This window comes from Uloborus diversus, chromosome 5 (assembly GCF_026930045.1).
Source record: "Uloborus diversus isolate 005 chromosome 5, Udiv.v.3.1, whole genome shotgun sequence".
In the NCBI taxonomy this organism is placed as follows: Eukaryota; Metazoa; Arthropoda; class Arachnida; order Araneae; family Uloboridae; genus Uloborus; species Uloborus diversus.
In genome coordinates, this window is record NC_072735.1 from 107870366 (window position 1) to 107897116 (window position 26751).

The 26751-nt window shown below is 33.6% G+C and overlaps 1 protein-coding gene and 1 long non-coding RNA gene across 7 annotated transcripts in view; one reads left to right on the plus strand and one right to left on the minus strand.

The window, feature by feature from the left end:
* LOC129221973 (uncharacterized) overlaps positions 1-11076 on the plus strand; it is a 152754-nt gene extending 141678 nt beyond the window's left edge. Inside the window, exon 3 of the long non-coding RNA XR_008580557.1 lies at positions 10497-11076. This is a non-coding gene — a long non-coding RNA (uncharacterized LOC129221973). The remainder of the gene's footprint in view (positions 1-10496) is intronic.
* Positions 1-26751, minus strand: part of LOC129221970 (cordon-bleu protein-like 1) — a 373733-nt gene that overhangs the window by 298453 nt on the left and 48529 nt on the right. The gene's annotated exons all lie outside the window — the stretch shown is intronic.

Below are 26751 nucleotides of genomic sequence, written 5' to 3' on the forward strand. Positions count from 1 at the left end.
CACGGAATAAACACAAAAAATGAGCTAAAAAATTTTTTGAAAGATTTCGGCCTTTTTTTTTCTTTGAGCTATTAAGATTGCTCATTTGATCTCACTATCCAAAAATGCCTTTTAATTTATTTTTTATGTATTGGGTAAGAGTCAGTCGGGTCATCTTTTTTTTATTGAATAACGTCTGCAAAAATAATTACATAAAATTGGATCGTGTTGGCAAATATATTTTAAATTTCAGTGTAACATTTGATGCAACTTAATGGGCTTTTTAAAATTTATTTAAGAGATAATTTTAAATTTTGTTTGTTGAACCTTTTTTGTTTGTTTGGAGAGAAGGGAGGGGACTATTTTTTCTTTCTTCTTTTACTTGGCAGAATTTTCATATTTCAATTGATCTTTTAGAATGGTTGTAGCACAAGAATTTTGAAGACTCGCCACTACCACGAAAGTAAATGTGCCAAATATTACAACTGTGCACATTTCCTACAGCATAGTTCATTTATTTTAGAATGATTGATTTACGCATTATGGTATGGCTTATTTTTATTCCATAATACCATATCATATTGCTTTCATTAATGCAATTGCTGCTTTGTGTGTGTAATATTTAGAATGAAAAAAAATTGAAAAAGTAAACTGAAATTTATGCAAAAGTATAATTTTTGGATAAGCGAAGTAATTACCTGGTTGCAATCCTTGATTTCAAAAACTTGAATATGGAAAAGAATTCGATTTTTTTCCCTTTCTGATCTTTTTTAAAAATAATATCGTTTTTTACTGAGTTTTTTTTTTTTTTTTTTGAAGTTTTGCCACACACACTACTAGACGGAAAAATCGAAAAGTAATCCAAAATGCTTTCAAATGATTGAAGTGCAGATTTAAAAGTTCTTCGCTAATTGAATGAAAAGGACATTGATTACTCATTTTGATGCTTTTATTCCATTTGTTCAAAAATGCGTTTGACAGTGTTGGAACAGGCTTAAATAAGCGAATAATACATCAATTAGATTAATGTGACATGGGGAATAAGGGCCCAAGGGATTAAGATATTAGTATTCGCACCGAAGGAGAATTTTCGTCTTCTGTCAATAATAAATTGCTTAATTTCTTTTTCAGGCTGGCAGAGTTACAAGTTTCTTTGAATAATATGCGAAACTGAAGAGTAAAGCGTTTGCAATATTTCAAAAAATGTGATGCAAAAAAATACGGCGCTTTTTTTTTGTTATTAAAAATTAACCATTAAAGACGGGATCATGTAATTCGAGAACAAAGCGAGCAAATTTTTGCAAATAATAATTATTATTAGTTAAGGGCAAAAACAAATCTAGAGATTTGTTTAATCGATTTATTGAGTATCGCGAGATTCTATCAACCGACTGGTCAGCTATCGAGTGGTTATTTCGAATGATCGAAAATAAATCAACATCGTTTAAATCATTCGATAATCAATCATTTGAAGAAAAAAACTACGCTGCTTTTGAACTTTCGATTGTCAAAATCTTTGCGAGAATCGCCAGCCAACCGATCATGCAATTATGAAATCATTTCAATATATCAACTAAAATGATCAGTCATTCTAGCGTAAAATAGAGTGACCGAATAATCGCGACTAATCGAATGATTCGATTACAATTACAACACATTGCCAACAGCTATTGCAAGCGTTGCGTTGAAATATAAAGTCGATTGAAAAGGAATCAAAGAAAATGTATCGCGTGTGTATCTCGTAATGCAAAAGATAATAAAAAAAATTGACTTTATTTCAAAGCATGTGTATTTCTAAATATTTGTACGCAAAACACGCAGGACTCTTCTCAAAAGTTTGCAGAACATTAAATTTTTCAACTGTGTAGGATTTTGGATCAACTTTTTCTTTAGCGCGTTGACTGTCAAGCTGCGAAATATTCGGAGCATATGAGCTTGGCTGAAACTAACTCTTGAACCAGTGAACCAATTTTGATTTACTGGGGCCTTCTTAGAAGGCAAATATTCTTATTAATATTTGTGTGCTACATCCCATCGAACCAGTTCGAAAACAGCAAAACCAGTAACTACGAGTTAACTCGAAATCCGTTCTTTCATATAAGCTCACATGCTACGAAATATTTCGTAGTCTGGCAGGCAATATGTTAAACAAAATTTTAAAAAGGAGAAACAGTTGCTGACAAATGTTTCAGTAAGACAATCAGCATTGAAGCTTATTTTTCATTTTTGAATCCAATAGCTTTTGTTTGATAAATTTAGTTTTTAAAGGTATTAGGAACAAACTCAAGGGGAGGGAGGGAAGCAACTAACACAATCAAACATGCATAACATTTGTAATATAGCACAACTCTTTGGAACCTTTAAAATCTGATTATTGTGAGGGATATTCTCCTCAACCTAACATAAACAATTCCTGAACTTGTTGATGTTACTCTGCAACTGTTTCCTCTGATTCCCTTTCAAATTTTCAAAATAAGAAATCGCAACGTACGTGGATGAAAGAAAATTTCGTGAAATATAGCTGATTAAACGAATTGAAAAGATCTCTAGAGCAGAATGTACGACAGGATGAAGACTTAGTTTCAAACGAAATCGAATGAAAGAATTATATTTGCTATAAACGTAACAAAGACCCTTCCTTATGTTGATTCTATGAATGACGCTTAAAAGAGTGAATAAAAACATCAAATCGAGTTCATTGAACACTTTTTCAGTGCAGTTCTTCAATGTTTGCGTTCAGCTGTTAGAGTTAAAAAAACATTCACACAAAGGAAACAAAGAACAAAAACACACTTCAGAAATGCAAAAATATGAATGTTTCGGATGTTCAGCAAGATTTACAAATTAAAGATCAACCTTTGCTTTTGGAACATTATGAATGCAAGTGAATTGAAATGTTCGAAGCTAAAGTATTATTTACTGCATCCTAACTAATTATTTTTACAAAATTTCTATTCCCTGTCTTAAAATTTTCAGTTCATGAGTTGCGACAGGATTTTGTGTACGCAAGTAACAACTTTGCTCTTCAATTTTTGAACGAATCATTTAATGCTCAAAATTCATTCCACAAAAAGCTAGAGCAGGGGGGGAAAAAACAAATGAAGTGAACTAAAAAGTGATCCTTCAATTTTGTACCTCGATACCAAACAGCGGTTAAAGAAAACTGTAAACAGTGGCGTTTTTTGCTCAACACTGTTGACGGAAGAGAACATCGGATTCCAATCCCTGTTCGTTTTCTTTCATTAAAAACAAGGAGAGGTAGAGAAAAAAACCGCTGGCAGGGGATTATTAATCGAAAATCAATTTTATGTGGACGATAAAAGTTACTGCCAGACAGAAAAAACAAGGGTAACATTTCTGAAGTGATGTATGGCCTACTCTCATTGTTGAACGAAAGCAACAGCTGAGGGGCAGATTGTTCACGGCTGCTGGTGGTGAGATGCGTAAAAACGAAAACATTTGGCGATCGGATTAAATGCGCTCGAATGCCCTTGGATAAGGAATGATTTATATAAATGAAAGATTTAAATGAATTGCCATTCATGTGAGTAGATAGTTGTCTAATCTGGGAATGTTTCCCATTGGACGGTCATGTGTAAAGTAGAATAAAATAACTTTGAGGATCAGAAAAGTGAACTAGAATCTGGGAGAAAAGAAGCCATCTTTCGTAGGACTCGAAATATTTACATTTGTGCAGCATGAACAGAATACAGTGAAATCCTATTGCAACAAACTTCAAGGGACAGCAAATTTTGTTCGTTGTCGGGAATTTCATTGAAATGAAATTCAAGCAATAGGGGTGCCCATCCACCCCCCAGTTCAATGGCGCAAATGCTCCCCCCCCCCATTTTTCTCAACCCTCTTTCTCTTTTTAGCTCTCTTTTTTATTTTATTTTTAAAATATTTTTTAATTTATTTATTTTTAAAACATTTTTTAATTTATATTTTTTAAATATTTCTTTATTTATTTTTAAAATATTTTTTAATTTATTTATTTTTAAAATATTATTTATTTATTTATTTGTTTATTTTTAATTATTATTAAAATTTTATTAGAAAAATTTCTGTGCTACACCAATAACAACACGCCAACTAAATAAATGAAATAAAATATAAACAGAATTAAATTAAAAAAAATTGATTTAAAAATAAATCGATAAATAAATTTAAATAAATAAATTTTTAAAAATTTTAAAATCCCGCTAAAATTTTTGATGGCGCAACTTGCGCCATAATCCCCCCTGTGGGCACCCCTGTCAAGCAACGTGATGGAAGTTAAATCAGGACTAAAACTTTATTTCGTTGAAATGGATATTACGTTGCATTGATATTTGTTGTGACGGAATTTCACTGTATTAAGAGTGTTTGTTCTTCAATTCCTATGAGAACTGGTTGTTTTTAGTCGAAAAAGTTTTTCACCAACTTTCTCTACTCATACTTGGGCGTACTAAGCAGGAGAGCAGCAAAGAACGTATTTTCAAGTCAACCCCGACATTTCGATATTTTCCATTGGGGGGGGGGGGTAAAGGGAAAATGCTCAATATCAATTGTACCAAAAAAACCCACTCAAAAACCATGCCCACTTTCATGTAAATTCATTAACTTTTCAAAACTAAGAGGGGTGATTCCCCTACCCCCCTTAGTAACGAGCTTGGGGTTACCTTCTCTTCTGTTGGTGTAGCACTATTCCCAATCCCAGTAATATGGTAGATTATATTCATGTAATTAATTTTATTACCCCCTCTCCAGAAGGTAAATTCTAGCTACGCTAGTGATACGAAGTTGTAAATAATTTCCTCATTCTTATTCTCATCAGTGGTTAACACTGTAACAGCTATGTTTTTGATGAAAATATAATAAGTGTTCAACAGTTAATGCCAATTTTTATTGCCAAAATGAACTACAGCAGAGTGCCGACTTCTGGTTGATTCATTAGATTTTTTTTACTTATTTATTTACTTTTTACAGGCATCAATTAAAATTCATAAGTGAGAAAAAATATCTGCATAAATGTATAGCACTGCTTTTGAACTTTTGTTGAATAAAAACCATGTTTTATTTATTTTATTGTTGGTGATTTTGGGGACTTGCCGATTTAGTGACTTGAACCCAGGATCCCGTGAGATTGTCGAGCCCTGTCAATAGTTTTCAAAGCAAATACTTAAATTTGCATTCGTTATTAAGTTCTGGAAAAATACATACAAAAACTAACTAACGAGCAACTATAGCATATGTATTGAAATTGGCACTTTAATAAACACTGCACCAAGGGCGGATCCAGGAAATGTTCAAGGAGGGAGCGATTTTTTACTGTACTTTGAAAGTTTTAATTTCTAAAAATTTTCGAAGCAATGTACTGAACCTATTTGCAACATTTGCGTAATCAAAGGTATCCCACAGTTGTGTCTCTTTCGTAAAATATTCAAGGGAAGCCTTTTAGCCTACCTCTAATATTATCTTAGATAGTTAAAAATTGGGATTTTGGAACTTCAATTTCGAAAAACGTCATGTAGAAAGTTCTGGTCCCTATCTCCAGAGAAGTAAGAGATGGACTACATTTGCGTTTTCAAGACTTCAATTACGTGAGAAATCCGGGGAAACGCTGCCTTTCTCCTAACACAAACGAAGATTAAGTAAAATTGACGTTTCGGAACTTAAACATCGAAAATATACTTGAAGGAGGTACTCGCTCAAGGAGAGGGCGATCGCCCCCATCGCTCCTCCCATGTATCCGTCCTTGCACTGCATCGTTACAAAAGTATAAATGTAACGTTATAATATGAAATTTACAAAAATGTCTAAAATTTGTTTTTGATCAACATCACTCAGACCATCAATCAGAAAAGAATCATCTGATGCAAACTAATTGCATTTCAAAACAAAAACAAATTAAGCATAGCTCACATTAAGTTTTTATAATTGTGTCCCAGTAATATAGAATTACTTAGAACCAATGTATAGAGTAATTGATATACATTTCACAACTGAAAAGACAATCCATCATGAGAAGAAAATATATCACTAGTTAAAGAAGAATAATACGAACGCGAATTTAGAATTTAATTGAAAATAAGTTAAAAACGCTGTCTACTTGCGGCCCACTCGTAATTTTACACGATTTTAATGTCAAAGAGTTTTTATTGAAAATCTCTTCAAGGTACGTTGACCGTGAATCGCGATCGCAAAAACAAACCTAATAATCTCTTCACAAAATTATTAATATTCATTTCGTAAAAAGAACTGTAGCTAATGCCCTTGATTTATTTAGTTTTTACGTTCTTTATTTCCATACTGGATCCAAATTTTTTTCTATTTCGTAATGGTGTAGGACATTTCTTATCGGTTTTCTCTAAAAAAAGAATCGTGAGAACTTTAGTTTTTTTTCCCCAATACAAATTAATTTATTTTTCCGAAGTAGATACGAGTTGACGCACCGAGAAGCAAAGGAATGCAAGTGCGAAAATTAAGAATTTGGAGATAACTTGTGCAAATGGTAGAAGAAACTCATCTGTTTTCGGGAAATAGATTGTGTTAGTAGCTCTGGTAGGTACTCCTACACAGCATGGTTTAGAAAAAAATTTAAATGAAAGCTTACTCAGGGATTAAACTTAGCGCGTTTTCCTCAAAACTTTTAAAAAATTCACTTTTGTCCCTTAGCTTATTTACGAAAACGGGGTTCCTGTTGATCTGTCATTCCAGATTCTGTTGTTGTAGAAGGGGAGGGGGGGGGCATGTAAAGGTGCATTATTCACATTGTTGTAAAAAACTCACACACATAATGTGCAAATGCATAAAAATTTCTACTAACTAAAACTAAAAATACTAAATGCATATTATATCGAAGAACCTATTAGAAAAACCACGCCCACAAAATGGAAACAAACTGACTTTTTAAACCAGGGGAGGGGTCAAATGCCCCCTCCGGACTCCCCTAAAAGATTGACTCGATCATACTACAAAAGAAGGCATGAAAGGTTTGTAGCGACTTTATAAAACACGTTTTTATACGTATTTATTAAATCCTTCACCACTATTAACGTTACCATTTCCGAGCTATTTTGTGAAAATTCTTAATCGACGTCAAATTACTATTCAACCATAGATTAATTTTAATACAGTATTTGTCTACTACATGTATATAGAATAGAGATGATTACAACAAGTACGTAATAGTTTGGCGTAATTGACAATGAAATTACAAGCAATAAAATGCATTAGCAATTATCAAAAAGAATAAATTGCAGGAAGCACTTCAAACGTTAATGATATTGATCAAATACTCGTTCTTTTGTTTCAGCATCTAAATCAATACGCAGGTATATTTGGTCAAGGACGTTTACATATTCAATTTAGAATAAAACGGTCGTTACACAAAACTTACAACTTTAAGTGAAGGTTTGAATTTACTCAACAAACCTATTAAAGAATCATAAACTTCATAAATTAAACTAATTGATAAAAAGTTAGTTTGAACATACCTTTTGGATACTTTAATTAATTGCCATCAGAGATTTGTCGACCGAATACGAATTAAACTTGTTCTAAACTAAAAACAATTTCACGCTGTTGCCATTCAAATTAATTAATACGAAAGTCGCCCAAGGTCTTGGTGAAGTAGAACACTTCAGACGAAAAAGAAACATTAAATATTTATTCGAAATTTGATGAAGTTGAAAATTCTCATTTAAATGCATTTTTTCTTAGTTATGGAGAGTAATGTTTAGAAACATATATTGCTGTTTTATATTTTATGCGCAAGTACATACGACATGATTAACCATCCCAACAAATTAAACTTTTGTAAATATCAACAAATGCAAATTTTATATCGTCCTTTCAATTTAAAATGCAGAGTAATTTGCAGTTCTAGAACTTGGATACACAACCTTGCTCTGATTTTAGAAATTAGCCAAAGAAGTAAAACATGGGGCCTCAGTGTCCGAGCAGCCTGAGTGACTGCTTGACATTGGCACACTTGAGGCGGTGGGTTAGACTCCCATCCTCGCTCCGGTGGTACTTTCCTTTCTTTGTGATGTAAACTCTTTCATATGTTGTTTATATGTGTAATAAAAATATACCATGCATAAGGGAGGCAAGGCACTTAGATTGTAGTCCTCATCAAAATAAACCTGCGCAATTAAGCACCGAAAGAAAGAAAGTAAAACATATTAAATTTGGCCACAGAGAAGGCACCCGTCTCATTGGACAAGTGTAAGTGGGTGAGTCTTTGTTTTATTTCCTTCAGTGGGCAATGTCCAGAGACAGGTTATTCATATTGTGCATAAAAATACTTTAAATTTCTCCTGTTCACTACCACAATCGATTTCGCAGTTACGTGTAATTTTAAATTCTTTGAAAAATGAAAAGGATCTAAGTATTAAAAACTAAATAATAATGCAGCACCACAAAAGATTATTATAATTTGATAACAATTAATTAGATGCTTAGCTTCCCATAGATTAAAGGACTGCGAGCCTTTAATCTATGGGGAGCACCTGGCCTTCGGACAAATACACAGGAAGAATTCACAACCCAAAGAGAGGGAATAAAACCCAGCACACTGGTGGAAATCGAACCCACGATCTCCTTTACTGCGCTCAGGCAACCGTCAGAGCAAGCACTTTCCACCGCTCGGCCACAGAGACCACAGAATTTCGACTATATGGATGTTCAAAATTGGCGTGATTTAGCATAGAACTTGTTAAATAAAAGCTGAAACGAGGTTATAAATTTTGAATAATGAAACAAAAAATTGAAACAAACAAACAAAGAAATGAAATATAAATTTAAAAATGTGATTTTTTTTTTCTGACTAACTATAACTAGCGCAATCAAGGATTGCTGCCAGGTTTCGAAACATTGTTTGCATTAATTTCAGTCTTCTTTTTTTTTCGAACAAACAAAGCGAAAAATTTTAATATCTACATCATAGCAAGTTTTATAACACGCAATGAAAAATAAATGATGAAAATTGAATTGGGAAAATAGACATGTCTATAAGATACTGCTGGGGGATATTTTTATCGTTACTATTTTACAAAACAATTAAAATAAAAAGTAAAATATAAAATTCAGTAAAAATAACAGAGTACACGCCATTTTTCGAAAGAAACCAGAGGTTATTTGTGGCTTACCTTTTGGTATCTTTCAGTGCTATACTGCCATAAATATTGCTGTTATGCAAAAGTTTGTTGCTTTGAAAATAGTCATATACTCGTAATATACTCCCGTAAATAGTTCACGAGTCATTTAACATCCCACTCTTGAGAATAGTTTGTTTTTTCAATTGAACAAATGTATCATTACTATATCATTGTATTTTATTTATGTCGGACCTTTTGAAAAAGTGGTTAAAATCTTAGGAACATTAAGATAGACTCGTTCGTGTCTAAGTAAAACTCATCCCATGCAAGAAATAATGTTTTACTGTCTCGTTATGATTTTGTTCTGTTTAAATGGTTCAAAATGAATTTCCGTGGGATAGGCAGAACTCTCTAAGCATCATTACCATGATTTATGAAGAAAAAAAAAGTTGCACTCTGAAGTCAACTCCGACAAGCCCTATTTCACTTAGTTGGCTAAATTCGCGTGCCTCAGGTTTGATGAGAGGAGAAACCAGAAGAAAGACACATCCTATTATTTCAAACCCTATCATTTCAGTGCCCCACTTGGCAGCTTGGTTTTCGTAAAGAAAAGGGTGCGGAAGCTTGTGCTCAGCGGAGTGTGTCCCCGATCCTTCGGCGAGGGGCTGGAGCCAGAGGTGTTTTCCCATTTGGTCCAAAAAAGAAGGGTGTTTTCCCCTTTGGTCCAAAAATTTATCGTGGTTTTGACTGACAAGATTTTCTTTATGTGTTTGACAGTTTGGGCCAGTTGGAACCTCACCGAGCCAGACGATACAAAAAGAACATTTCCCAAATTGGGCCGATTAGATTGCTGATGAAGGATGTTCGTAGCAGTTCTCTTGTTCGAACCTATATTATTAGATGTAGAAAAACAGTCGTTTTAGAAATTAACTAAAGGATTATAACACCTTCGAATCGGAGGTGCAATTCGGGAGAAACGGAGGAGGGGAGGGTTGCGACGCTTATAAATGAGAACATTAGAGCTGCGGTGAAAAAATAGGATAGACACTGGAGTCAAAAAGAGGAGTTGTAGTTTGCCGAGCCGACCCCCGCAGCTCCCTTCGACTACACCGTAAATTTGGGTGGAATGAAGAGAAAGTTTTGTCATTATAAAGATGACGTTCGATGTTGTGCGAGAAATCAGCTATCTATAATTTTTCTTCAATTTATTAAAATTAAACATATTTCAAACAAACAAATGAGCTCAAATCATATTGTTGTTAAAATTAATAGGAAAATTATTCGGTAACGCGGAGATTTTCATTTATAATTATTTTTTTTATTTAAAAACTACGTTTTTATTTCATTCTTTATTTTTTATTAACTCGCCAGAAGCACGATTTCTGAAAGTTTAGCGTTTGGGAGTTGATGTCTAATTTTATTTTTCTCCAATAGGTGGCAGATACACAATTGCTGGTGGTCCTCATGACATTGAGGCTCTGATTTGGATCCAAAAGAAGACACATGAGAAATATATTATGTAGTTCTGCTCATCTCTAAGGTGTTCTCAAAAATGTATTGCGGTGGGTCACTTAACTTGTAATTGCACCAGTCTCCAATTAATGGAATTGTTTTGTTTATGAGTTTTTCCTTGTTTGTTACATGCCTTACATTCGATCTTGTAAAAGCATAGCTAAGACAGCACGCCATTTTGTGCTAATTAATTTAAAACATCCAAAACAAATTTTCTATTTTTAGGTGTTCTTACAACTTTCAAAACTATCTTTAAGAAAAAGTTTCCCAGCGCCGAGCAAAGGTCTCACCATGAAGATTTGTTTTCTTTTTTTTTTTTTTTCAGAGGGCTCTCCAGGAATGGGACATTTTTCGACTTTCAAAAGTGTTTTCCTTTGTTATGTCACCATTTTTTTCTCTCTTCTTTTGATTCTTCATGTTGTTCAAAAACTTTTTTGAACCAAATGATTTTTTAAGGTTATGCCACATGAAAAAGCATTCATGTTTTTACGAATGATCTACCATCATATAGTGACATTTTAGGGGTGAATCATGGCCAAAAAAAAAAAGGTAGAGACCAGTTAGTTTTATAGGCTAGTAGCACAAGTTTTGTGGGTGCGTGTTTGCGGGGCTGGGGGACGATTTCATAACACATGTGCTGTAGTCGAAAAGAAAAAAAAGAAAAAGAATATTTGCGGGAAGTAAAATATCAAAGATTTCGGATGACGGCCTCGCTTCGTGATTCACTACATTTACAACAATGCATATACACATTTTGAATAATATTAGTTTTAAAAGTTATTTACAAAAATACAATTAAGTATTGCAAGATAAAACTTATTGTGTAATACTTTTCTCTCTCTTTTTTAACAAGGAACGTACGCAGCATTGCTCAAAGTTATTTGTTATTTGATGAAGGGAGAGGGTGGTGCGTTAAGCTAAACCGCCGCGTAGTTTCGTCCCTGCTGCTCGGGGAATCCCTTCTAATGTGATTCTTTAGATTACTTACTTCTATTTTGGGAACAATTTTTTAAACGAGTCCCCAAACAGAAAAAGATGAGAGTATATGGAAAAAAATTATAAATGAGAGAGAGAGAGAGAGACTAAAAGGAGCAATAATTTCATTTATTGAGCTATTCATTATCAAACAATTTGTTTTAACTGCATAACTCTTTTGAAAAATTTCTTTTCAAGTGTGAGTCACTGAGGGCAAAATATTTCACCATCTAGTGGGGGAGAGGGGGGAGAACGCCCGCAATTGCCTTTTGGTTGCTAACAACCAAATAATAAGATTTGGTCTCTACAAAATACGAATTTTAAACACAATTGTATGATTACAGCAATTTTTTCGAAAGATACAAAACTTAGTACTATAGTTTACCATCAATTCTTATGCCAAAAGGATTAATTAAATAAAAAGCATTAAAATATTAGAGATCCATAGATATGGGCTAAAATGGAACGATCGCGGATCAACTTGTGCGGAGAGGAATGCGTTTTTGTTTTGGATTCGCAGCTGGGCCAGACTGTGCCTTCAGGTAGGCTGTCTCGTGCCTCGCGGTGCAGGGAAAACGTTTAGCGAGGAGAAACAGGATCGTGCCCACGGAGATAAAGACGCCCGTCCGATTAGAGCTGATAGTTGGGGATGGAACGTTTTGTCAGGAGAGGGGAAAAATGAATAATTCATGAATATTTTGAAGAAAGGTATCAACACGCAAAGCTGTCATATGTTACATTGCACTCTTAATCATTTGTGGTAATTAGTGTTAGGATTTGTGCCGAAAATCGAAAACACAAATCCCACTAACCTGCGATATAATTTGCAAATTTGTGCTTCTTCTAACGTTGTTTTGTCTTACTTTACTGCGATAGTTGTGTATTTCTTAGGCTTTGACAATTAATTCTCGTGTATTTTTCTGCTCTAAATCCGGAAATGACCTTACTTCTTCCCCATCACGTAAAGATATTCTTCAAACTGCATGGATAACTCTCATACCCAAACCGAATGATTTGCATAAGGATAATAGGGGATTTAGATATTAGGTTAGATAAAGTTTAGGTTAGACAAAGATATTCGGTCTCATTTATTTCGTTTTACACAGCAGAATGTTATTAGTGAAATGGAAAGTAAAACCGGGGTTCTCCGTGGATGTGAGGTAGAAGCTTCATTTCGAATGCCGGCGGTAGTTGATTCGATTTCCAGCGGAACTGTGGGAGTTATTTCCTCTCCTCGTGCTGTAAATCTTTCTTATGCTGTCTTATACGTTAATAAAGAAGTTAAACCTCTCGTGGCAATTGCATCCGATAACTTCACAAACACAACAACAGCAACAAAAATAAAACCTTTCCGATGGCTTTATTGGCATTTGAGGAAATGAGGGATTTAAGCAGATTACTGCATACAAGTGTTTCGTGGTTTCAGGGAACCCCCTTTTCAAGGCAAAATTGAGGCAGTGAGAAGCACAGGGATGCAAATGAACATTTTCACGTTTTGACTAGAACGCGTTTAAAGATGAGGCCCTTGGTAGGCTTTCATTGAAATTTTTTCCAAACCATGTTGTATAACAGCACCTACCAGGGCTACTAGTACTATCTCATTCCCCAAGACAGAGGAGAGGTTCACCTACCACTTGCGCGGGTTATCTCCAAATTTTTAATTTTGGCATTTAAATCCCTTTGCTTTTCACTGGCTCAATCCCTCAATTGAAAGTTTTGCACGTAGAGACATTTGGTAAAACAGACTTTAACTAAATCAGGGAATTCCTTTTTCAATGCAAAATAGTGAGCTTTTGGATGTAAAGTTATTATGTAAAAGCTTTTTTTTACCAAATGTCTTTACTTCCAAAAGTTCACTATTTTGCATTGAAAAAGGGTTTCTGATGAAAAATAGTGAGCTTTTGGATGTAAAAACATTTAGTAAAAGCGTCTTTTACCAAATGTCTTTACATCCAAAAGCTCACTATTTTAACTGAAAAGGAGATTCTCTGAAACCTCGAAACACATGTATGCAGTAATCTGCTAATTTTGTGCTTTAAAACGTTGTGGATTCACGTTTACTTCTCTCCACAGAGGTATTTATTTATTTCGTATAATATCTATATTTAGAACAATTCAGTATCATCGAATGATAAAGAAATTATTGAAATGCCAAAAAATCTTCGTATCAGTGAAAGTTATATCAGTAAAAAACAAAGCGAGAGAGAGAGAGAGAGGGGGGCTATGCAAATTGCTGTTCATCAGTCATTTTCGACAATCCAAGTCGCGTTGCGCCTCTTTCTGTGTCCGACAATCAAGGCATTTCTCCGTTTATTTCACGTTCTGTCGTCAATGATACACAATGAATACATGAGCATGGGCGTAACCAGAGGGTGGCAGGGAGGGTCAATTGCCCCTCCCTAGAAGAGAACCTCCGACTCCACGCTCTTTCCAAATGTCGCCAAAGATAATTAAAATTGCAACTTTAGGACTTCAATTTCGAAATATTTCCTGGGGAGAGCTACATTACCGCTTATTTCTGTCCCTATCTGACCAAAAATAGTATAAAATGCTTTTTTAGGGTGAGAAGAGGGCTATAATTTCAAGCAATGTCCGAGGTCCGTACTAAAGGGGAGTGGGAGCAACTAAAAACCAATCTTGTTGCGACTATACTTGCCCCTCCCTGACGGGGATCTTGTGCCCATGTACATGAGTCGTGTTTTCGGTTTCCTTACCTCATAAAAAATTGGGATTATCCAAAGCGACTCCAACAATTAAAAGCGAAAGTAATTTTAAATGCAAAATTTGTGTACCAAGTTCTGCAGGATGAAGATCTAAATAAAAATTTGAAAAACTTCTCTATTATTTTCTTTTTCAAAATTTTTTGTTTATGCATATTGTGGGTACTTGTTTCCAGTAACAAATCCCCCCAAATTTAGTCACTCTCTCTTTAACTTGCCTCCAAATATCCAGCGACTGTTTCCGTCCGCAAATGAAATGGAACTTCTGAATTATTTTTCACGTGTTCACGAGATACCTAAACAAACATAACAGAACGCCTTTCGAGTCATTTAAAAGATAAAAGGAATGCCATTTTCCAGTTCTCCTGCAAAACGAGAAAGCGCGAAATCTCGGCGAAATGGTGTCAAGAGAAAACAAAACGTGCTTCCAATTCGAAATCGGGGCTGGCCAGCGAAATTGGGTTTCCTGCCGACATGAGGGTGCGCGCTGATCTTGAACCACTCTTCTCAGCTCTGCAAGCAGACGATATCATCACTTCGGAATTGAGACATTTTCTGGGTCGCTTATAAATAAGTGTCAGAAAACGCGGAGACAATGCAGCATCAGAAACAAGAAATGATGCTTGTTTTATCCTCTGATTGACGATCGATCATTGAATGCTCAATTATTGAGAAAGATTTTCCTTAAGTGATGAGCATATGATCAATGATCATATATTTGGAAAGCGAAAAAACGATTGAAGGAACTATTAAAAATTATTTGTGCAAAAATATGAAGAAAATGAATAATCAAGGTAAGAAAAGAGTAAATGGTCAATGCATTACAGTAAACATTCAGAAGCATCTGCTTCAAGGTCAAGGCTTTAGTAGAACCTCTTTTTTTCATCACTTCAAAATGCACGACATACCGAAGTTGAAATTATAAATTTGCCAGTGGTTCAAGGAGTCATAACACAGACTACGAGTTGAATTTTTTAAGGGTATTTTAAGAGGTGCTTTTTTTTTGGGGGGGGGGCTCTTTTTACAGGGGGGTACATTTGAAGCAATACCTAATTGCTTTTGGGGGAATAGTCAGGTCACCCCCAAATTTGCTGTTGTTTTTGTTGTTCTTCCAACACTCTCAAGGTAAATTTTTGTTTTTCTTTATTTTAGTAATTTTTGCACCAACGTAGCGATCATGAAGTGAGGCTTCGCACTTTTAAAGCACATGCTTCGTAACAAATGTATAAGTACGAGTATGATACATTGGTTGGGAGCTGTAAGTATGGTAACCCAGTAGTGCAACAAAATGGAGTTTTGGATCCCCCCCCCCTAGACTTTCTTTTTACATACATTGCCAATCCTAATGCTGCAGTCTCTATAAGAAACGACTGTCAGAACCCTCCTCCCCTCCGAAGGTAAATTCTGGTTGCGCTAATGGGGTAACCATTTATACTTAAAAAAAGAAAATGCACAACCTTTTCTACACGTGGAGCATATGCGCATCAGAACCAATACGAAAGTCGAAAACTTCTGTGCATTTCAGTCATAATCGATTATGAGTTTCCAATAAAAGGTAATCAATTTTATTTTTATTTATTTATTTACCTTCTCGGGGTAATGGGCAAAAAGGACCTTGGGGTGCAACTGGATGAGCTACAAAAAACAAATTTGTCTCAAAGCAAGTCAACAAAGAATAATGAGAATTACCATGTAACCACACACATTCAAAGTTTGTGATGGGAGTATTTTTGCAATCCACTAGATTTTTGCATCAGAATTAAAGGGTTAAGGCGAAAAATAAATAAATAAATAAATAAACACAAATGGTTTGATTATAGCATTATAATATTCAATACCCAGTTTAGTTACATCTCCATAAATTTTCTTGTTTCAAGAGTCTCCAGTGGAATCTCACTTTCGGAACTGATACAAAAATCACTAAAGAAAATGCAAAACAGATTTTTCTTTACGCCATCAAGAAAGAAAGCTGTATAGCTAGTATCTATGAAAAAAAGTGGTGTCTTGTAATGTCACAAGATTTACCGAGTAATAAATTTTAAAAACTCTTTATTTATATATATATATATATATATATATATATATATATATATATATATATATATATATATATATATATATTTCTGTGTCTTCTACTTACTGTAAGATTGCAAAGAATGATAGAGTATAAGTTGATCCAAAAAGGTTTCGCTGCTTCACCTACTTCAGATCTATCATCGCCAACAAAGCGAGTATAAAATATTAAGCTAGAACTGAGTACCAATATTTTGGAAGCTTTGGGGGGGGGGGAGGGATAAAAGCATTAAAAAATGAGAATAAAAAATGTTTGTTGTCCAATATTATCTACAGGAAGATTGGGTAGGAGCTGAGTACCACAACTTTTGAACTTTATGAAGCACTAAAAACGAAATGAAAGCTCTAAAAAATAGGGGAAGGGATACAGATTTTGTTCACTCTGGACCATTGTGATATAACTGTTATTTCTCTAATTTTAAGACTATATATCTCATCATACATCTATAAGGAATAACAAAATAAAATTAGAAAATTTTCATTATGCGTAGAAGTTCGGCTTTGTCAAATTTTATTTTAGTACTATTCTTGATCTTTTGAACTACGAGCTGTCTAAAATGATGATTGTTCAAAGCTTTAAAATAACTAGAATTTATCAGGAGAAGTAAAAAGCAGCCTGATTTGTTTTCATCTTAACATATGTATGAGTGGTAATAGTATTCTCCCCCCCCCCCTCCCACCGTTCCCCAAAACGTAAATTTTTCCATTTATGGGACATCTATTTTCTGAAGCTGAAATTTTTAGCAATGTTTCACTTTTGTTCAAGCACTCAGAATTATTTGAAAATATGGATGACATAACAATTCTTGCATAATCTAATTCAAAATACTTCACAGATTTCATATGTTTTTGATTTTTTTCGTAAAATTCTTTTTTTTTTTTTTTTTTGCAAGAAATTATATAAGATTTAATAAGATTAAACTTTGAAAAAATCTTCAAAATCTAGGTTTTTGACCTAATTAATAATAATCTTTACTAATAATAAAGCTGAAAGTCTCTCTGTCCGGATCTCTCTCTGTCTGTCAGGATCTCTGTGACGCGCATAGAGCCTAGACCGTTCGGCCAATTTTCATGAAATTTGGCACGAAGTTAGTTTGTAGCATGGGTATGTGCACCTCGAAGTGATTTTTCGAAAATTCGATATGGTTCTTTTTCTATTCCAATTTTAAGAGCAAAATTATAATAAGATGGACGAGTAAATTACGAAATTATCCTAACGTGGAACCGTAACATGGGCACAAGCCAATTGGCGAGAAAATTCACCACACATTATTTGTAAATATACAGGCGAACCATAAGACCTTTTAATTTTTCTATTACGGGCAAAGCCGTGCGGGTACCACTAGTAAAAATAATTATAGAGTAATTAATTAACAGAATATTTCTTCAAATGGATTTTAGATTCTTTAGCTATTTAATACGTACAAAATACGAAAAAAAAAATCGAAATTGGTACGTGACCCTTGTTTGTTGGAATTAAGTGGAATAACTGTACACTAATTCACCCTTACGAATTGCACACGGAATTAGCCGCTCTATAAACTATCCTCTTAACCAAGCGATCACTCATACCCAAACACAAAACTCGCATGTCCCAAACACATTTCTGCATTCAGTTGAAATAACGAGGACTTTCTGTTCACACATAAACGACAAAATAGCCTTCGTAATGAACACGCAAAATTAAGAAATTAGCAGCTTAATGTACTTTAATGAATTTTTTGGACACAATCTCAATTTTAATGAAGGAAATGCTACTTAATGACCTATGGAAGCAGCGCTCGTGGCATTGTCTTTGATCTTTCACAAGAAACTTGTTAGGAAAGGTCAAGCCAAAGAAGATTATTCGCCATAAAATTAACCCAATTCTGCTGAGAGACTGGAGATGAATTGCGAAATCAAGAATATTAATTACATTGTATCACAGAGGGTTCGGGTTGACTCGCCTGACATAGAAACTTTGAAATGGATATCATATTTTTAGCTTGTAATTTATTTTTAAGAAGCAAAGTGATTACATTTGAATGCAGGAAATAAAAAAACGAAAAACATAGATAATTTGCAATTGTCATTTGCTTCGTTTTGAAGTGAATTGCAAAGACTTGTGGGCAATGTAATATTAATTATGATAGCCTTGTGGGCAATGTAACATTAATTATGATAAAGTATCATTTTCGAAATACAAGTTCAAGTTTTTTTCGTTTAATACTGTTTTAAACTTTTGACATGTTTTATTAATAGCTTCAAGAGAATAAACTTCAAAGAGCAATTCTATCCCGATGCTCATAAAGTTAGTTGATATAAAAGTATTATTGATGTTTTTGATTCAGTTTTACGACTACTCCAAATAGAAAGGAAGCAGAATTTTTGGAGCAGTATAAAGATTTGGAAAATTTAAACGAGACAGGGAGAGAGAATATTTTAACAAAAGACCTGAAAGAGATATAAATACCTAATCTCAAAGCTGTGAAAGCATTTCGGATAATAGTTCTATTACAGAAAGTGAGGAAAATATTAAAATGTTGATTCTGATGAGGATTTCAACCAAGTTCCTACATACGTATTCAAAAGAAGAGAGCGGCTCCAAAACGTTATCACGATAACAAATTTCCTTCCTTTATTAACATTATCAGCATTGGCAATAAATAACATTACATTAAAATAGATTCAGAGTTTCGTTGGAGTAGGAGAAACGTAGGAATTATTTGAAACACAGGGTAACTTCAGAAGACCTTCGCCATAACTAATGCAGGAATGCATAAGGGAGGGACCATCGAAAATTTTAGGAGGGTGTCTCTCTTTTGGTGGGCTTTTGTTCATGGGGAGGTAATGCTTTGTAGAATATAAGGGGTTACACAATTGCTCTTTGAGATTTTGGGTACCAATGAGCAGTAAAATATAAAAATTCAGATATTTTGTTGTTTATCAATGTCACAACACTTGGATTTCTTTAACTTTCCTTCTGTGAAAGCACCGAATTCTGTTTATTATTATTATTATTATTATTATTATTATTATTATTATTATTATTATTATTATTATTATTATTATTATTATTATTATTATTATTATTTTAACGTAGTAAATAGTGTATGTGACATAAATATTAAAGATTAAAGGGGATACTACTATCCGAACGTTTTTACTTGGTCTAGGGTTCACCCAGTGAAAAAAAAATCTCTAAAACGAATTCTGCATGCATGCAATGTAGGACAAAAACTGACAATTAAAAACTTCTTATACAGATATCATTAAGAGTTACATGAAAATTCAGTGATATCTTTCTTATTTAAATAATTACAATTTCATTAATTGAAGCATGGTAAAAAATGCTCCTATCACAGATCGAACAAGATCTGTTTATCGCAGCCATCAAACGAGACACAATCGAAGAAGTCATAAATGGCCGGTTTCCAGGCCAAAGAATGCTGCCACCGAAAATTCAAGCATGAAAAAAGGAAGACTGTCAACCATGCATCTCGAAAATGGTTCAGCGCCTCACGAAATCTATTGTTATCCTTCAGCACCAAATCTACAGACGATCAGACGAAAAGATTTACCGCTGTTCTGCAGGGGTTGTGAGTTTAGCTGTTTTGTTAAGTGGCGTAAAAGTGGGTGCTCAGTTACACGTTATTTTTAATCTGAGATGCAAAGAGTTCTCAGATAAGATCTCAAAGTTGATGGATTGTTGCGAACAGAGAAAACAAGGACATGTTTCTTGTGGGTCCAGCAAAAGTAACGGCACAATCACCCTACTATAAAAAGACATATTTCTGCCTAATGAACGAGTGCAAAGATCAGGAATCTAGATTGACTTGTTACACATAATGAAGACAATGGGCAGGATCTCTGAACCGGGTAGGGAAATAAATGCCCCTTTGGACGAGAAGTTGGAATTTTTAGCCGTCATACGATTTTAGCACAAACCTTCCATCTATTAATACACTTTATAAAAAAAAAAATTTAAAAATCAATGCACCAAGAAGGAACATAGTTAGAATGAAACGAAATTTAACATACGTAATGTCAACATTGAAAAAGAAAGTGATTACAAAATAAAAGCAAGGTGATGATTTGTTACTGGAAAAAATCTCAAATGAATAGAGGTTTTAGCACCCTGTTGCGTGAATGTACGAGACATGTTGCGTGAATGTACGAGACATATTACATGAATGTACGAGGCATGTTGCATGAATGTAAGAGGCATGTTGCATGAATGTACACCTCTAGCATGAATGTACAAGAAGAAACATCGAGCATTGAGACATAGCAACTTCGCACGATGCTCACGTCATCTCGTATCACAGTTTCACTGTAAATGCGCCATTAATTCGATCGAACTCATAAGCTGTTCAACTTACCGTCTCAAGTGATCCCAAATATGCTTAATTTGTGACAACCAGCCAGAGAAGATGATAACATGCAGGGGTGCCCACCTAGAGGGAGTCATGGCTCAGACTGCGCCATTGAACTTTTTAGGGAAGGTTGTTTTGAGGAGTATTTTTCTCATTTGGGAGGGGGGGATTTTGCTTCTGGGGGTTTCCGCGATATTGAGGGGTGCGCTCTAGCCCTTAGGGGGCACCCCTGTAACATGGAAGAGGAAGTCCATTGACACCCTTGCTGTGTGTGATCGAGCATTGTCCTGCTAAAAAATGACTCCTAAGAGTCCCACCATGAGTGCCAACACATATGACTGAATCAAGGTACTAACGTACCGTTATGCTGTCATGGTGCTGTGGATTAATATTAGGGATGACCATGTTTCTTACATAATAGCACCCCATAATATCACCCGTGATGTGGGTGCGGTTCAAAATTGACACCAACAATTAGCTTAAATTAATGGTTCGCAAGAAAAAGGAGCGGGGGGGGGGGACGAATTTCAACAAACATTTTAGAAAAGTAACACATCCAATGAGCTCAATAGCAGTAGATTAAAAAGTTCGTGTGGGTATTTTTTATAATATGGCAACGTACCGCATCTCTCAAATTAGTTTTCTTAAGCTTGTGTTTTTAATAGGAGGGATTTACCTTAGCTTTAAGCTATATTTTGTAACGCAATGGCATTTCTGTTAAAAAGTAGAGCAAATAGCATATACTTATGTATAAGATAGGTAAAATGATATCAATGGGCACTTGATCCCGGATCAAGTCTCCCCAATGGGGTGGTTTCTTTCAGTCAAAAGTACTACTTTTAGTCATTTGAAATGGATAGAATGAGCAAAATAATAATAATAATAATAATAATAATAATAATAATAATAAACACATGGACCCCGAAAATACTTTCATTTTCCCAACAGTTTTTTTTTTCAATTAATTTTTTTAAATGTCCGATTTTTCAAACAAGGCGTGGTCTTGATGAAGTCACAAATGATGCACTTTGCTGCATCTTTCTACTACGTTTATACGTTATGATAATCAAACAGCGAATTAAAATTGCGCTCTAAGCTTGCTATCAACCATATCGTTGCCAATACACGTGAGTAAAGATGTGAATTAAATATTTTGTTCTGTGAATGGCAACATTGAATTGCCTTTCATCATTTGTGATGTCACACGACAGAAGTGTAAACAATGAAAACGCACCGATTTAAGTTTTTTTTTATATTAAACTTAAACAAATTATTTAAAAAATGGTCAGATCCTATGTTTTTAAGCATGCTATTTCAGAAAAAAATACTTTTAAAACTTCGGAAACTACCCCATTATACTTTTCAAACATATTACACAATTACAGTAAAACAACTACTAATTGGTAGTTCTCACATTGTTAACATCTTTTTGAATCTTCTACCACATCATAAAAACAATTTATGTACTGTTTAGCTTCTTAAAAAAAAAAAAAAAAAAAACCCTAACGACATTTTAAGCCCTTAATTAAAAAAACAACAACTCTCCACTCAAAACTGACAACACATAACCTCAAAAGTGTACTCAAAATAGTCCGTGTGGCACTTAGGAAGGTACACCTACCATGGCAGCTCAGTAATGGTGCAATATTAACATTGTATGGTATAGCAGTGCCAAGATTTAAGAGGGGTAACAAGATTCTTCTCTCTTCTTTCTCTCTTGAGAGATCAAGTATCATACTCTCTCCTATCCATTAAAAGCTCAAAAAAAAAAAAAAAAGCACTATCAGCTGATAATGCTATAGCATGCACCGAAATTTTAAATCGTAGTTAATGGTCTTCCGAAAACCCTCCGAGTTAGTTAATGGTGACTGGGGCACAATAAATATATCGTGGCCACAAAGTCCTACACTTTTGAGGTTATGTGTTGTCAGTTTTGAGTGGAGATTTTTTTTTTTTTTTTTTGTAATTGAAGGTTTAATATGACGTTAGTTTTTTTGGAGAAGCTAAGCGGTACATAAATTGTTTTTATGATGTGGTAGAAGATTCAAAAAGACCTGAACTAGGGATTGCTCGGTGTCTAGTTAGGATTAAAAAAAAAGAAAGAAACAGAGCGGTCTTCAGGGACATATCGAACCGGTTACAGCACAAACAGCGGTAGGTACAGGAGACCCTGCGGAATGTGATATCAAATCCAGAGTTTTGACTACGCGTTTAAAAGAAAATAAATCTTTAAACGCGGAATGGGTTAACTCTCGTGGATGTTAGAAATCTGCATTTGTACCTACCAAAACTAGATGAACAGAGGCATAATCTCAATCCATAAATAATCATGTCTTCACTTTTCGTGTTGACGGCGGTGACGAGCCAAAGCTTTTAGCTGAAATGAGTGCATGCGTGTGAGGAGAGCGTTTTGCATGACAAAAAGAAAACGAAGAAAAAAAAGTTCTAGACGCAAACAAAACAAGAACGAAAATGCTATTGTATCAATCAGTCGTTTACCATGAGTTTCAAAGAATGGAATATTAAGATATTGAAACTAATGAGACATATTTGGAAAATCAAATATTTAGTACCGAATAAAATATTAATATCATGTATTTATGCATTGTAATAAGGCATTATTAATTCAATAATTTTAGGAAAAAATTGGTAAGTAATTTTGCTCTTTGTTCTTACTTTTAACAAACCTATTTTTTTTTCTGGTTCAGTTTCTCTACTTTACTATATATTTTTTTTAAGTTCAGTTACTCAGCATACGAAATTTAACAAAAAAAGCAGAAAAAGATTTTTTTGTGTTAAATGATAAGTTTTACTTATGCTTCCTTGATAGAGAATTTTCATGGAAGCAGTGATATTAAACGCACACGCAAAAATTTAATCCTAGATTTCGTAAATCTATTTATTCCTAGATTTCGTAAAATGCTCCTTAGCATACTTGTGAGGAGAGAAATTCATCAAGATGGAGTGACGGAGTAAGTAGAAAAAAGCTTTTCATTGGTGAATTTGGAAACCAGTTTGCAACGTTTCCAACATTGCAATCCTTACACGAGACACAACAAAATAAATTAATCAGGGCTGACATTTTTGAAGTTTTCTAAATAATGTGATGATCCAAAGCATTTCGAAACTGCATTTTCATATTTGTCATAGATGTAAATATATAAACAAAATAAAAAATATAGAAGTATACAAGATAAAATTTTAAAATATAGGTAAATTTGATGTGGAATGATCCAGGCATTAATATTTCAAAGCGAAATGTTAAATTATCATTGCATTCAAATGAGATGATTATGGTATTAACAGAGAAGCATTATTTATGAACTTGTTTACGCTTTGTGTTCAGCAAACTTTTAATCATCCTTAATGCTTCATATACACACCTGTTATGTTATAAAAGACCAGTAACAATTATTTTAAGTGTAAAATTGGTCAAGCAATGTAGAAGAAAAATAATGTTACAATTTTTTGTTGAAAATATCTTGCCGGCAGGATATTTTTTGCCGTGACACACAAAAAAAGTTAGCCATGAACTTCAAAACAGATTTTTTTCAAATTTAAATACATATGTTGTTATATAGCTCAGGGGTTCCCAAACTATCTGCCGCGGCACCCTGGAGTGCCCCAGGCAGAGGTAAAGTGTGCGGCGAAGCGTCCATGGTAGTAATAATGTGCATATAATAGAACTAGACTAGGATGTCGTGAAAAAATTTTGATTCTTCAAAGGGTGCCGTGAATTGGAAAAGTTTGGGAACCCCTGAAAATTTCTCTTCCGATCCCTTCAGTTATGAAGTTGCAAGTAGAAAAAAAAATATCTCAACACAATGTTTCAAAAAAGAAAATAGAAACTGGAGTGATAACTTACCACTTTGCACGAAGGCATCACTGTCCAAAATAATGAATTTATTCGCAACGCCAATAAACTATAGGGGGCGCTGCAACCACTGTCTAATGGTGGATGAAAAAGGTAAAACAAACACACGCCTTAACTTATAACTTGCTTTGACGCTTAGTGGATGACAGTAATTTTTCATCGTGTTTGTGGGAAGCTTTCTTTTCTATTTTTCTGAAATTACATTACATCACAAACTGTCTGAAGCCTGTAATTTACCCCAAAGAAAACACATGGAATGGAATGTTTTACCTTTTTCTTTAGTGTTGTTAATCACCGCAAGGTAGCGCATTCGAGCTCTGGAGTTGCGAATAACTAACGACACTTTTTGCGAATAACTTTAAAATTAATACAGATTTTATCAGGTATTCCTTTTTTTCTTTCTTTTCTGTTTTTTCCCCTCGCTTAAAACCACATGTAAATAAAATTCAAAAATACATTACAAATCAATAAGCAGAACTCTCATGGACAGCGGATAAAACAAAGCAAAGCAGCGCGATGAAAGGTTAGCATGTCTAATTCAAACTTCCCATGCTTTTTAGTTGCTGTCCCTATAAACTCGACCGTTGATATATATGCTGATCAAAATGAATGGTGCTATTTACAAATAATTCATTAATACGCACTCCATTATGGAATTCAATGAGAAAATTACGGGGAAAAGCAGAAAAACTGGAGCAATAAGAAGTGACCCGATAAACGATCCGTTTCGAAGCAACGGAAATGAAATTAGTCATCAGAGGTTTTTTTATTCGCTGAAAATGCGTCGAATGTGATTTGTGAGTTGGATTATGCGAAAAAGAATGGGATCTGATCGAATTTTAACGCATTTTAGATGCAGCAGCTTCTCAAAGAAATAATGAACCTTATCAGCAGGCTATAGAAAAATGCTTCTTTTGATTTACTTTAGCATCAAGTTCGTCTAATGAGTTGCGCACCTTCCATAACATTAGTATGCCATTAAAATAGTCATTAGGTGCATTACAAATAATTTTCGTGCACTCTAGTTTTAGTCACCTAAATACCTGTTCAAGAAAAAACGGTTATAAAATATTTGCACCGATTTTGTAGCTTAATTACTGTGTAAATGTCGTTAATAGCATCATAAGAGCAGCGTTGTTTCAACAGAAACATTAATATTAATAACAAATTTATAACAATAGTAATAGTAATAAATAAGCAATAGTAATAAATAATAATGATAAAATAATAATGATAATAATGATCGCAATAGTAGTAGTAGTAGTAGTAGTAGTAGTAGTAATAATAATAATAATAATAATAATAATATAAATAATTATAATAATAATTACAATAATAATTATTAATAAGGAAAGCAAACAATAAAAATAATAATAAAAACAATAACAGCAATAAAAAAAAATTCTGTAATAATAAACGACAACAATATAACAACGACAACAGTAATAAAAAAGCAATAAATAATTTGTAATAAATAATCATTGATAATAGTTACTTATTTTTTATACTTAATTAATAACTAGTTAATTATAAATATTTATAATAATAATAATAAGAGCAACAACAATAATATAATAAAAAATAATTTGTAATTAATAATAGTTAATTAGTTATCAATAATAATAGAAATAATATTAATAATAATAATATTAATAATAATAATCAAAGCAACAACAATAAAAAACAGCAAAGGTAGTAATAATGATGAAGAAAATAATAAATGATAGTAAAATAGCAATAGAATAATAATAAAACAACAACAATAATAACAATTAATAATTAACACAGTAAATAATAATACACATGAGGAAGAAACAACAGTTAGAGTATCATAATAAATAATTTATAATAAATAATAATCAATAATAATAATAATAATAACCGATAATAACAATGATAAATACTAATAATTAATAATAATGCTAATAATTACCATCTTAGGACAAGAACTCTTGATGAGAACTTTTTAATCATCACGATTTTTTTAATAAACTTTTCCTCTATAGCAGTTCACTTCATTCCATAATAGTTGACTTATTAAATAAATATGTCGCAAATAGAAAAGTTCTATGGATTTGTTATGCTTTCTTGACATTTATTTTACCAAACATGCTGAATTCCATTCCAAAAAAACAGAAAATGTTTTCGGTGAAAGAGGTTTCATGATTTACGAAAAGGAA